We start from the raw sequence: 14,550 nt of genomic DNA, 5'->3' as shown, positions 1-14,550 counted from the left end.
TCACATTTTCACTAGTTTTTTAAGAGTAATATTTATGCAAGTGAAATCAAGTTCAAGACACTCAACGGACAACGGCAAAATCAAGAATAAAGTTTAGAGCTCAACGGACAAATTAGTGCGATAATTGACGCATGATTTAGCATTTGAGAAGCTCAAGAGATTAATTTAATTAATTACTTTTTATAAACTAAAAGGTTTTATTTTTATAAGATAAAGTACCTTGTGGTTTTGAGTAATTTGGACTTAAATGCAAAGTTTTGAAATCTTTGATTTTAATAAGTATTATTATTGAATTTCGAAGTTGGACATTTTTACAAACATTTGAAATGTTTTGGGCTATACTATAATTTATGAATATTTTGGACTAAAGTGAAAGATTTTGAGAACTTTAAAAAATATGGGTATTATGTTGAAAATGACCTTTTTGCAAAAGAATAATATCTTTGGGGCCATATCATAATTTTAAAAATTTTTGGAAAGACAACTATTATTAGGAAATTCTGAAATTGGATCTATTTACAAAGTGTTATGACGTTTTGGGCCATAATATAATTATAGAAAGTTTTAGGCCAAAGTGTAATTTCAGTGAACAGTGTTACTGTAGAAAATTCAAAAATAACGGTAATATCACTGTTCTTAAGTGGCTAGCAGGATAATCAAGCGGCTAACCACTTGGGTGCGGGAATTTACCTATAACGGCTAGTTTTCAGGTTTTAACTATAAAAACTCAATTCAAACTTCATTGTAAGAATCAATACAAGGAAAAACAAGATGATATAACATATATTGAGCTTTCATTTCGTAAATCATCATTTGTTGAATCATCATTGAGCTATAATTTGTTTATCCACTCTGTTGAGTGTTAGAAAATGTATATTTATAAAGGAGAAAATCATCATTTTACATTTCAAGTTTTACTAACAACCCTTACTTTTATGTATTTAAGCTTCTTGCAATTTTAATTAAGTATTTTATGTATTTTAGGGGCATTATGGTCATTTCACAATAAATGAGAGATCAGACGGCAAAACGGACATCACTTTTGAACTCAGGACGGTCGAAAACCTTAGGAGGAGCATAAAAGGAAAAATGGCACTATTCACATGTACGGTACTATTCACGTGTACGGTACTGTCTACATTACTGTTCATGACACTGTTCACATAGACGGATCGATGACGTGGCATTGACCGATAATGTGGCATTGACTGATGAGGTGTCACGATCCTGTTGGGCTAAAATTCTTATGTATTGTTGATGGTGACATGGCAGCATATCAGTGGACGAAAAATCTCCCGTACGGTACATGCATCACATAGGATTATTTTCAACCAAATCGCGTCACTGTTCAACCCGGGTCAAACCATATTACTGTTCATCCACGTGGTCAAACCGTGTACTGTTGATTGATGACGTGGCGCAATCCTGAGCGTCCAAACTGTTTTTAATCTGATGGCCATGATTTACTCCATGTATCTATAAAAAGGGGGCCTCTCCCCCCTAATTTGATATCTCTGAATCCATTTTTGGGATTCATTTTCTGTAATTTCTTCTTCATCTTGTATTTTCTATGTATTTTAATAAATTTCCATTTTGCCCCTAGTTCAATTATGAGTAGCTAATTTTCTTTCACGTTTGGGTTGAAGTTGAAGTCTCAACATGTGTCATGGACTTAATTTAGTAAATTGATTTTCTCTTTCCCTCTAGTTTTTGTGGATGTTTTGACTTCTCGTCGACAAATAATAATAATCTTGTCTAGATACCGTATTGGTTACACCGGCTCTCTAGTATAAGGTTATTATTATTTGGCACGATAAGTCCTTAGCACCATATTGATTAGAGCGTGGTTCATGAGGTGTGGATTCCCCCCTCATGATTTAATTGGCATTAATAAGGAATATTTAGCCCATGATGCATGTTGATACGGATCCAGATACCCAAGTACGTCATTTCAATAGAATTTTCTTCAATTTATTCTCGCCATTTCAATTCCAATTTTAGAATTTATTCTCGCCATTTTAATTTAAGTTTTAGCATATTCCAAATCATTTCTACCAAAAATCCAATCACTCATTTACAAAATTAATTCTACACACAATTAAAATCCACCTCCTTGTGGGATCGACACTCGTCACTATTGATCTTTACTACAATAGATTCGTGCGCTCGCGAGTTCATTAAAATTTGCACAACAAGTTTTTGGCGCCGTTGCCGGGGAGGTAAGTAATTTTAATTCATATAATTAATTTTTGTAAATAATTTCTTTTAAATTATTTTCTTGTATTTTTATTATAAAAAAAAAGAAAAAGAAAAGTGAATCTATATTTAAAGGTTAGTATTTCTTTTCTTCTTCTCTTCTTTAAAATTCTGTAATTTAATTTTCAATTTATTTGTCTTTGTAATTTTTTTTGTTTATCTTATTAATTTATTTTTAGTTAATTTATTTCACGTATTTGTTTTTGTGTATTTTTATAGAAAGGTTATAACAGCGTAATAAGGTTAGGATCGTAATTTCTCATTTTTCTTTATTTTTATTTGTTTTGTTCCCATTTATTTTTGTGTTCCTTGCATGCATGGTCGTAGGTCATTATTTCCTAATCTTGAACCTATAGACCTTGAATTAGAAAAAACTCTTCGCACACACAAACACGTTAAAAATAAAATGGATTTACAAGCACCACATGAGAGGCCATTTAAGGATTATTTCAGTCCTTTAGCAAATTTGAGCACATCATGTATAAGATACCCAAATGTAGCTGCTAGGAGTTTTGAACTAAAACCTAGTGTGCTAAATTGTCTCCCCACATTTTATGGCCTAGAAAATGATGACTCATATAATCATTTGAATGATTTTCATGCCATTTGTCAAACATTTAAATATGAAAATTTTTCAGATGATGATGTTAAACTCAGATTATTCCCATTTTCTTTAAAAGATAGAGCTCGTTCATGGTTAAATACTTTACCTACCAATAGCATCACATCATGGGAACAAATGGTAACAAAATTTCTAAATAAATATTTCCCAATGCATAAAATCAACGCTATTCGCAGGAAAATCTCAGAGTTTACCCAGAGAGAGGACGAGCAGTTTTTCGAAACATGGGAGCGATTCAATGGGCTACTCTTGAAGTGTCCACATCATGGGTATGAGAAATGGCACCAATGCCAATACTTTTTGGAGGGATTATTGCCGAATGTGCAAGAATGGCTCATGGCAACAAGTGGAGGAGAGCTAATGTCAAAAAGTGCATCAGAAATTTGGGAATTCTTCCAGCGACAAGCGGATAATTCCCAACAACGGAGTCGATCACTCAGGAATACTAGAAGAATTAAAAGATTGAATGAGGTTCACATTGGCGAATCCAGTTCAGAAATTAAAGAAGTCAAAGCAATAATTGAAGGTCTCTCTCAACAAATAACATCGTTATCGACTGCTAAATCAATAGAGCCACATGACCCTAACTCATATCCAGATCAAGCCAATGCCATAGGTGTAATGAGAAAACCATCAAATTACAACCCATACTCCAACACATATAATCCTGGATGGAGAGACCATCCCAATTTTTCATGGTCTCAAGGATTCCAACAGAATGGACCAGCAGCTCCAGCTCCACCAATGCAACAAATTCCTCAAGTTCCTCAAGCCTCTCAGCCACCATTTAGACCATACAATTAGAACCAGAACTACTCTCAACCCAGACCATGGGAGGATGCATTCCAAAATTTCAAGAATGTTACTCACTCCACGATTGAGCAACAAAACCGCACCATTGATGGACTACGAAATGAGTTGAGAGCAGGCTTTAACTCACAAGCTCAATCAGTTTCAAGCCTCGAGAAGATGGTGGGACAACTTGTTTCTTCAGTTCAGACCTTGGCAATGACTGTTGAAAAAGGTAAATTTCCAAGTCAACCGGTGCCTAATCCTAAAGGAGTGCATGAAGCAAGTACCAGTTCACCACAGCAGTATGGAGAGGTCAAAGCAGTCATGACCTTGCGAAAAGGAAAACAAGTCGACAACAAAGTGGAGATGCTGGTGATAAAAGAAAATCAAATTGTACCTATGAGTGTTGAGGACTCATCACTGGAGGAGAAACAAGAAACCAACCCACAAGAATATGTTTCTAAAGCTCCATTTCCTTAGAGGTTAACTAAAGGAAAGAAGGGAAAATCCACAGGTGAGATTCTTGAAATCTTCAAACAGGTAAGTGTTAACATTCCTTTACTTGATGCTATAAAGCAAGTTCCATCTTATGCCAAGTTTCTTAAAGACCTTTGTACTAAAAAGAGAAACATTCATGTTCAAAAGAAGGTATTTTTAACAGAAAATGTTAGTTCTATCCTCCAACATAAAATTCCTCTAAAATGCAAAGACCCAGGCTCCCCCACTATCTCATGTAGCATAGGGAACCACACAATTGAGAATGCTTTGTTGGATTTAGGAGCTAGTGTAAATCTGTTGCCTTACTCTGTATTCGTGAAACTTGGACTGGGAGAATTACACCCAACTCCAGTAGTGCTGCAGCTTGCAGATCGGTCCACAAAAATACCTCGTAGTATTGTGGAGGACGTGCTTATCCAGATAGACAAGTTTTATTTTCCTGTTGATTTCATTGTAATTGACACTCAACCAATCCAGGATTCAAGGAAGCACATCCCCATTATCCTCGGCCGACCTTTCTTGGTAACCGCGGATGCTCACATTCAATGCAGAACTAGAAATATGCAATTGTCCTTCGGCAACATGACTATGGAACTGAACATCTTCAACATTGCCAAACAACCTCATAATGCAGATGATGGAATTATTGATGTGGATTTAATAGAAATAATAGTTGATAATACTTTTCTTTCAAACCTTAATGATGATCCTTTACAAACATGTTTAACTCACTTTGGTTTGGATTTTGATATTGACAGATCGGTCGATGAGGTCAACGCCCTACTTGACTCAGCACCATCCATGAACACTAATAAATGGAAGTCAAAAGTTGAACAACTAGCACCATCAGAGAAAAAACTCATCCCATCATCAGAATCACCACCGAAACTCGAGCTCAAACCATTGCCTAGCACTTTGGAATATGCATTTTTGGGAGAAGAAAGTACTCTGCCGGTAATCATCTCATCATCCCTAAATGACGAACAAAAAGGTAAGTTGTTGGATGTTTTAAAAAAGCACAAAGGAGTATTAGGATGGACCATAGCAGACATTAAAGGTATAAACCCAGTAGACTGCATGCATTACATTCACCTTGATGAAAATGCTAAATCTACTAGGGAAATGCAACGTCGGTTAAATCCTAATATGAAAGAAGTTGTTAGAACAGAAGTCCTTAAGCTATTAGACACAGGTATCATTTACCCAATTTCTGATAGTTCATGGGTCAGTCCTGTACAAGTTGTCCCCAAAAAGTCAGGAGTCACAATAGTTACGAATGCTGATAATGAATGAATTGATACCAGCTAGAGTAACTACAGGATGGCGTGTATGCATTGATTATAGAAAGTTGAATTCTGTCACACGTAAAGACCATTTTCTTTTACCATTTATTGATTAAATGCTTAATATATTAGCAGGCCATGAATTTTATTGCTTTCTAGATGGCTGCTCAGGATATAATCAGATTCCCATAGCACCAAAAGATCAAGAGAAAACCACTTTCACTTGTCCTTTTGGCACTTTTGCATATATGAGGATGCCATTTGGATTATGTAATGCACCTGCTACATTTCAACGATGCATGTTGAGCATTTTTTCTGATATGGTTGAACGATTCCTTGAAGTCTTTATGGATGATTTTTCTGTCTTTGGTGACTCGTTTGATCAATGTTCACATCATCTAACACTAGTTCTGCAGAGATGTGTCAAGAAGAACTTAGTCTTAAATTGAGAGAAGTGTCATTTTATGGTAAAATAAGGTATTGTTCTTGGTCACATCATTTCGAGCAAAGGTATTGAGGTTGACAAAGCCAAGGTGGATCTCATTTCTAATCTTCCTCCACCCAAAATAGTCAGAGAAGTAAGATCTTTCCTTGGACATGCTGGTTTCTATATACGTTTCATTAAAGATTTTAGCAAAGTTTCTAGACCCTTATGTAATTTACTTGTTAAGGATGTACCTTTTATCTTTGATGATTCATGTCTTGTTGCATTTGAAAAACTAAAGCAGTTGTTGACATCATCACCCATCATTCAGCCCTCAAACTGGAGCTTACCATTTGAGCTCATGTGTGATGCATCTGATTATGGAGTAGGAGTAGTATTAGGACAAAGAGTTGATCAAATTCCCCATGTTATTTACTATGCTAGTATGACATTGAATGATGCACAGTTGAACTATTCAACTACTGAAAAAGAAATGCTAACAGTAGTGTTTGCATTAGAAAAATTTTGATCTTATCTTATTGGTTGTAAAATAATTGTATTCACAGATCATGCTGCTCTTAAATATCTTCTCACAAAGAAAGATGCAAAAGCTAGACTAATTCGTTGGGTGTTACTTTTGCAGGAGTTCGACTTGGAATTCAAAGATAAGAAAGGCACAAAAAATGTTATGGCGGACCACCTCTCTCGTCTCCATTTTGACACAATTACAAAGCCATTAATATTGAATGAGTCATTTTCAGATGAACAATTAATGAGTGTGGAAGTATTACCATGGTATGCTGACATCGTGAATTATCTTGTTACAGGTCAACTTCCAGAGCATTGGACCAAGCAAGACAAGGTTAAATTCTTTGCAGAAATAAAGAATTTCTTTTGGGATGACCCCTATTTGTTTAAGTATTGTGCAGATCAAATTATTAGACGATGTGTCCCAGAAAATGAAATTCAGAATATTCTTTCATTCTGCCATGAACAAGCTTGTGGAGGCCATTTTAGTGCTAAGAAAACAGCAACTAAAGTTTTACAATGTGGTTTCTATTGGCCAACTATATTTCGAGATACTTACACTTTCTGTTCTTTATGTGATAGGTGTCAACGAATGAGGAGCATTACACGAAGGAACATGATGCCACTAAATCCAATTTTAGTGGTTGAGATTTTTGACGTATGGGGTATCGACTTCATGGGACCCTTTCCTCCTTCTTTTAGTCATCAATACATATTGGTTGCTGTTGACTACGTATTGAAATGGGTAGAAGCAATTCCATATAGAACCAATGATCACAAGGTGGTGATAGGATTTTTGAAAAGCAACATTGTTTCACGCTTTGGATTCGCTCGAGCAATAATCAGTGATGGTGGTGCCCACTTCTGTAACAAAGCATTCAAAGCTCTTTTGACAAAGTATTCAATCACTCACAAAGTGGCGACCCCATATCATCCGCAAACCAGTGGCCAAGTTGAGATCTCCAATCGAGAAATAAAGCACATAAAAGACGGTGAGGCCAGACAGAAAAGATTGGTCATTAAGACTTGATGATGCATTATAGGCATATAGAACGACTTTCAAGACCCCGATTGGGATGTCACCCTACAGGCTAGTGTATGGAAAAGCTTGCCACCAACCTATGGAACTCGAGCATCGTGCATATTGAGCAATCAAGAAATTCAACTTTGACATGCAACAAGCCAGCTTAGAAAGAAGATTACAACTGGCAGAACTTAAAGAAATTCGCAATGACGCATACGAAAATGCCAAGATTTACAAGCAACGAATGAAAGTCTTCCATGACAGGCAAATTATGAGAAAATCTTTCACTCCAGGTCAGAAAGTGCTTTTATTCAATTCTCGCTTGCACCTATTCCCAGGTAAGTTACGCTCTCGTTGGTCTGGCCCATTTATTGTGCATACTGTTTTTCCACATGGAGCAATTGAAATTAAGGACCCAAAGAACGATGTCACGTTTAAAGTTAATGGTCAAAGATTGAAGCCATATCTAAAGTACCAACCACATGAAGAAGACACCGAAATAAATTTGAGTGACCCACCAGATTTGAATTGAATTTTTTTTTCTTTTCGGTGATTTGATATTTTTTTTCTTTCTTTATATTATTCTTTTGCTAATTGAAATTATTTTTGCATAAGTGTGTTTGTTTAACTATTAAGTTTTCTCTTATCATTTTTAATCATGAGTACCTTACTTAGACCGTTCCTCCTTAACATTCTTAAACCACTTCAACATGTCAAAACTCATCTCAAAAGGCAGATTCAATTTTGTAAAACACATCACATTTGGGCACTACAACCACCAGAGTTAGTAGCCTATGTTGAGAATCTAGAAAGCCAACTTAGAGATATTGAGAGAAGTGTTTACGACATCCAGTTGGAGCTTGAGGTAAATTCAATAAGAGGACGAGTTTTATTTTCTGTGTGTTTTAATTTATTTTTCTGTTTGTGTGCTTTAGTTTGTTACCCCGGTGAAGTGGCGGATAATGGTACTCCGTGACAATCAAGTCGGTTACTTCAGTTTCCCATAATAACTGATATTCTGAGGCAAAAGTATGGACAGAAATGAGATTCTAGCGAAGCTTCACAAGCGATTCCCTTCACTTCCTCAGAATGCCCTTCTTATGATCTATAAAGCTCGGTCCGAACGCATGTGATTACTAATGAGGAATAACATACCTGCTGACATCCGTTGGTTAATCGAGGCTAAAGTACGATCGGCAGGTGAGTTACCTCCAAAATTTATTGCATACATGTCTGGTTGTGGTAAAGAAAATTATGCAAGAAAACGACGAGCTCGAAGAATTTCTATTGCTTGTCATAAGTGTGCCAAAATGAGATGCAATAAAAACCATGTTCTTTAGGTATATTGTCTGATAACAGGGAAGATAAGATTCAATTCATTAAGGATGGCTTGAATAAGGAGTCATTGGATGATATCCTTCTATCTCTTGAAACGCATTCCAGTGGATATGTGCAAGGAGCGATTCTCCAGTTATGGCCATTATTCTACAAAGAGCATGCACGATATAGTCTCGGGAATCTGACTATAAACGACCTTGTTTGCTAGTTTATAAGAAAACTGGATAGGAAACCTATCCTCGACCCATAGAGGGCGTTCAAACCGTTTCTGGACGTAAAATTAGAGGAAGATGTGAGCCACATTCGCAACTACCTGTAAATATCCTTTTACTTTACTGTTATTTTATTTCACTATTGTTTTATTGTGTGCATTATTGTCCTTAATAATTTTATTACTGTTTGCTTTTTCCTTTTTACTGTTTCCTTTTTTATTTGCGAGCCACGTGCTTTACGCGTTATTTGACACTGACATGTTACCTCATACACAACTGTGACCCACTGTCACCAAGACTCTTAAATGTGATTTTTTTTGTCGAGCACTCACAAATTATTTTTTGAGAAGTATCCCAATGGTAGCTACTCCAAATAGACAATTCAAGAACTTTTGTGTGCTTTCTGTATTTAACTATGGCAAACATAAAGAGTTCTTTGAGGCAGCCATAGATCTTGGTTGAAGCATTGCAGCGAGAAAATTAGACTTGGTGTATGGAGGAGGTAATCGAGGGTTATCAAAAATGGTCTCAGAAGCAGCTTTTGTTAGAGGAAGTCAAGTGTTAGGCATTATCCCAAGAGTCCTAAAACCTTTGGGCAGTTTGTCTGACTCATCGACTGGAGAAGAGTTAGTCGTCTCAGGTATGCAAGAAAGAATAACTGAAATGCTTAATCATGCTGATGCTTTTATTTTCCTTCCAGGAGATCTTGCAACACTAGATGCACCTATCACACTAGCATCTTGAGCCCATTTGCACATTCACCAGAAACCCATCGGTTTGTTAAATGTCAATAATTTTTATGATGGCTTTATCGCATTTCTTAACCATGCAATAAAAAACTATTTCATTCCCTCTAATGCGAAAAAACTCTTTATTTGTGCTCACATTGCTAATGAGCTACTTGATCTGTTACAAGCTTATAGACCGGAGCCAAACCCTTGGACCTTTGTGTTGGAGCGTCCAAATAATGATGGCAACAGTAGCGGCAGTAAGAAGTACAAATTAGATTTAACTCTCCGCCTGTAAATATTTTCTTCTGTGTTGCACCACCCAGGTGATGTCTTCTAAACTCTACTTCTTTCCTTTAAAACATTGAGGATAATGTTTCGTTCTGGTTGGGGGAGGGAATAGTCGACAATTGTGTTGGTTAAGTTTTTACTAATTTTTTGTGTTGAAGATGGCTGAATATGGAGTGTAGTGACTCTAGAAACGCATCTTCATCGTTTTAAAAAAAATTCTTTTCTAATTAGTTTTTCTGCATCATTTTCACATTTCTGCATACGGATTTTCCTTTCACGTTTAGAATAGGTTAGGGGGTAGGATGTTGTTTGAAAAAAAAAGTGTGATTTGTTTTAACATTGGATGACATGATTAATTTCAAATTTTAGTATTTGTATTATCTTTGGTCTTAAGTGATGTTACATTATGTTTGCTACTCTACATGTTGATGTCGGAGACAAATATGAGTTGCTTGAAGGAATGAACATGTTATAATAAGTACCAAGTGAGTTTTTGAGCCTATCATTTTTCTTGGAGAGTAACCCTTTTGCCCATTCTTCATACAACTTAACAGTTTATTATTGTATACACGATCTTTAGATTTCTTTTGAGTTAACCCTTTAAAAAAAATTGTAAAATTAAAAAAAAAAGAAAAAAAAGTGTGTTGCTATATTTGGAGGCCCATGTAACTAGTAGATATGGAATATTATTTAGAGCTCTAAAAGACGATGGAAAGGCCATCTTTGATCCGTTTGAGCCTTTCTAGCCATCCATTTTATCAAATATCCATAGTTAACCCTTTTGAGCCTTTAAAAAAAAAAAAAACTTTTCTTTGTCAACTTATCATCTTGACCCACTCCGATTTGGAGTATTACCCAATGTCTTATAAGTTCCATCACCTATTTATGTTTGAGAAAAATATAAATAATTATTTTGTTCACTGTTCCTAAGCGGCTAGCCGGATAATCAAGCGGCTAACCACTTGGGCGCGGGAATTTGCCTATAACGGCTAGTTTTCAGTTTTTAACTATAAAAACTCAATTCAAACTTCATTCTAAGAATCAATACAAGGAAAAACCAGATCATATAACATATATTGAGCTTCCATTTCGTAAATCATCATTTGTTGAATCATCATTGAGCTATAATTTGTTTATCCACTCTGTTGAGTGTTAGAAAATGTATATTTATAAAGGAGAAAATCATCATTTTACATTTCAAGTTTTACTAACAACCCTTACTTTTATGTATTTAAGCTTCTTGTAATTTAATTATGTGTGTTTGATTTTAATTAAGTATTTTAAGTATTTTAGGGGCATCATGATCATTTCACAATAAACGAGAGATCAGACGGCAAAACGGACATCACTTTTGAACTCAGGACGGTCGAAAACCTTAGGAGGAGCATAAAAGGAAAAATGGCACTATTCACATGCACAGTACTATTCACGTGTACGGTACTGTCTACGTTACTGTTCATGACACTGTTCACATAGACGGATCGATGACGTGGCATTGACCGATGATGTGGCATTGACTGATGAGGTGTCACGATCATGTTGGTCTAAAATTCTTATGTACTGTTGATGGTGACGTGGCAGCATATCAGTGGACGAAAAATCTCCCGTACGGTACATGCATCACATAGGATTATTTTCAACCAAATCGCGTCACTGTTCAACCCGGGTCAAACCGTGTTATTGTTCATCTACGTGGTCAAACCGCGTACTGTTGACTGATGACGTGGCGCAATCCTGAGCGTCCAAACTGTTTTTAATCCGATGGCCATAATTTACTCCATGTATCTATAAAAAGGGGGCCTCTCCCCCCTAATTTGATATCTTTGAATCCATTTTTGGGATTCATTTTCTGTAATTCCTTTTCCATCTTGTATTTTCTATGTATTTTAATAAATTCCCATTTTGCCCCTAGTTCAATTATGAGTAGCTAATTTTCTTTCAAGCTTGGGTTGAAGGTGAAGTCTCAACATGTGTCATGGGCTTAATTTGGTAAATTTATTTTCTCTTCCCCTCTAGTTTTTGTGGATGTTTTGACTTCTCATCGACAAATAATAATAATCTTGTCTAGATATCGCATTGGTTACACCGACTCTCTAGTATAAGGTTATTATTATTTGGCACAATAAGCCCTTAGCACCATATTGATTAGAGTGTGGTTCATGAGGTGTGGATTCCCCCCTCATGATTTAATTGGCATTAATAATGAATATTTAGCCCATGATGCATGTTGATATGGATCCAGATACCCAAGTACGTCATTTCAATAGAATTTTCTTCAATTTATTCTCGTCATTTCAATTCTAATTTTAGAATTTATTCTCGCCATTTTAATTTAAGTTTTAGCATATTCCAAATCATTTCTACCACAAATCCAATCACTCATTTACAAAATTAATTCTACACACAATTAAAATCCACCTACTCGTGGGATCGACACTCGTCACCATTGATCTATCGTATCTCATAATTGTGATGTATATGCATGATGAATATGTTATAAATTTGAGTTTTATAATTTTTTGTGTTAATTATATTGATTCATGCCTTAAAATGGCTTTTGAAATATTTGGGGATCACAAAATTATCTCGGAATTACTCAAGCTAAGCCGGAAAGCAACTTGGTGCAGAAGGGAAGAAACCAGGCGGCTAGCCGCTTGAAATCTGTCCTAAACCTGAGAGTAAGCGGCTAGCCACTTGGTCATGGGTTTAAGAGATTTTCCCCCTCTTCGTCACATGTTCTTCTTCATTCCTCTCTCTCCAAAACCGTGAGCCACTCTCTTCCGTTTCCAATCAATTTCTCTTCATTTCTCAACCATTTTTATGCCAAAATTAATCATTCAAACCAATACCCATGCATTTCACTCTCATTAAACACTTCCCAATCATCATTTCTTCACTTGTTTTTCATCATTTCATCATCATCTCTCACACGTGAATAGTACCTCTTCATTTCTCTCTCAAATTGCTTCATCTTTCACTCATTTTCTTGTTAAAATCAATCATTCAAATCATTATTCATCCGTTACACCTTCAATTTTCGTTCTCAAAACTTCATTTCATCAATTCTCCACATAAAACCCAAAATCAAAAACCTAACTCTACCCGTTTCTCTCTCTTCATTTTCAAGCTTTCTTTAGCCCATTTTTGATCCAATCTACATCATATATTCGCTTTATTCATCTCTAGGATCGATTTTCTTGGCTCAAACAAATCCATTTCACTCAATTTTTTGTAAACCCGAAATTGGATCTTTAAGCTTGTTTTTGTTCCAACAATGGTGAGTGGTGAAAAATCCAAGAGCAAACAAGTTGCCAAGAGACTCAAGGACGATTATGGAGATAATACGGAGTTCATATCAACCCACTTTCAGCATCTACCTCTTCGGAAACAGTTTCACGACAATTTTATGTCGAGGTCGGTTATCGCTCCCTATTTTGTCAATCTTCGTAATTTGAAGAATTTAGAAATATGTGACAAATCTCTTAGTTATTTTCTCAATTGCTATGGGCTGGAAAAATGTTTAGTTATTAAGGAGCAATACTATGAAAATTTAGTTAAGGTGTTTTATTCGAATATGATTATAGGATCCTCAAATAGAATTGTTATAAGTGTTGGGGGAATTCATATTGAATTTGATGATTGATGATTATATGTGTGTCGCTTGAAGAATTGATGGAGTTGTTGGTTTGTTATAATTGTTTAAGCTTATATGGAAGAGTTTTTAACCATGTTGTGTATTTGAGGATTTGTTCATTTTTAAGGGGAGACTCTACCAAAATTTTTGCTCGCATAAAATGGGTAATATCCTCATCGAATTATTTTTTATGATCTTGTTTCGAATTGCATCTATCTATCTTTTATTTTTTATGATAAAGGGGGAGATAAATATGATAAGTTTTTGGATAATATCATTTTGGTTAAATTTTTTAATTGGCCATATATTTAGGGGGAGCATACAATATGATTTTAGATAATATGCATTTTGAGCATTCTTTTGATGGCATGATGGTTCATGATCATTTTATGGTTAATTGGATGTTTGATTATTATATGTTTCTTGATTAACCATTGACATATTATCGATCTTAGCATGAATTTCTAGTAATTTTGATGATGAAGGGGGAGAAGTCATTTATTTTGAATATGAAGACATATAATATGTATTTTGATCTTAAAGTATTTGTGCATATTTTTGAAATATTCAGGGGGAGTTTTTGTTTTGAATTTGATTTATATGTTTAATTATATATGCCATGTATTAAGGGGGAGTATAAATGTCAAAATACATGAGATGTTTGTCATCATCAAAAATGGGGAGATTGTTAGCCTAAAGGGCTACACATAATGTAATTTTGATGATAACAAACATATGTATTAAGTGATTTAATAGATATTGTATTTCACATTTTCACTAGTTTTTGAAGGGTAATATTTATGCAAGTGAATCAAGTGAAATCAAGCTCAAGACACTCAACGGACAACGGCAAAATCAAGAATAAAGTTTAGAGCTCAACGGACAAATTAGTGCGATAAATTCTTGTAAAGCCGGTATGA

At 35.3% G+C, this 14,550-nt stretch overlaps 1 non-coding gene across 1 annotated transcript; it reads right to left on the bottom strand.

Moving 5' to 3' along the window:
- Positions 1-3,046: 3,046 nt before the first annotated feature.
- LOC127900158 (small nucleolar RNA R71) lies at positions 3,047-3,150 on the bottom strand. Its single transcript, XR_008052176.1, has one exon. It is a non-coding gene; the product is annotated as a small nucleolar RNA R71 (small nucleolar RNA).
- Positions 3,151-14,550: the final 11,400 nt, after the last annotated feature.

Source organism: Citrus sinensis, chromosome 9 (assembly GCF_022201045.2).
Source record: "Citrus sinensis cultivar Valencia sweet orange chromosome 9, DVS_A1.0, whole genome shotgun sequence".
In the NCBI taxonomy this organism is placed as follows: Eukaryota; Viridiplantae; Streptophyta; class Magnoliopsida; order Sapindales; family Rutaceae; genus Citrus; species Citrus sinensis.
The sequence above is the reverse complement of the archived record's forward strand: the minus strand, read 5'-3'. Positions and strand labels throughout refer to the sequence as shown.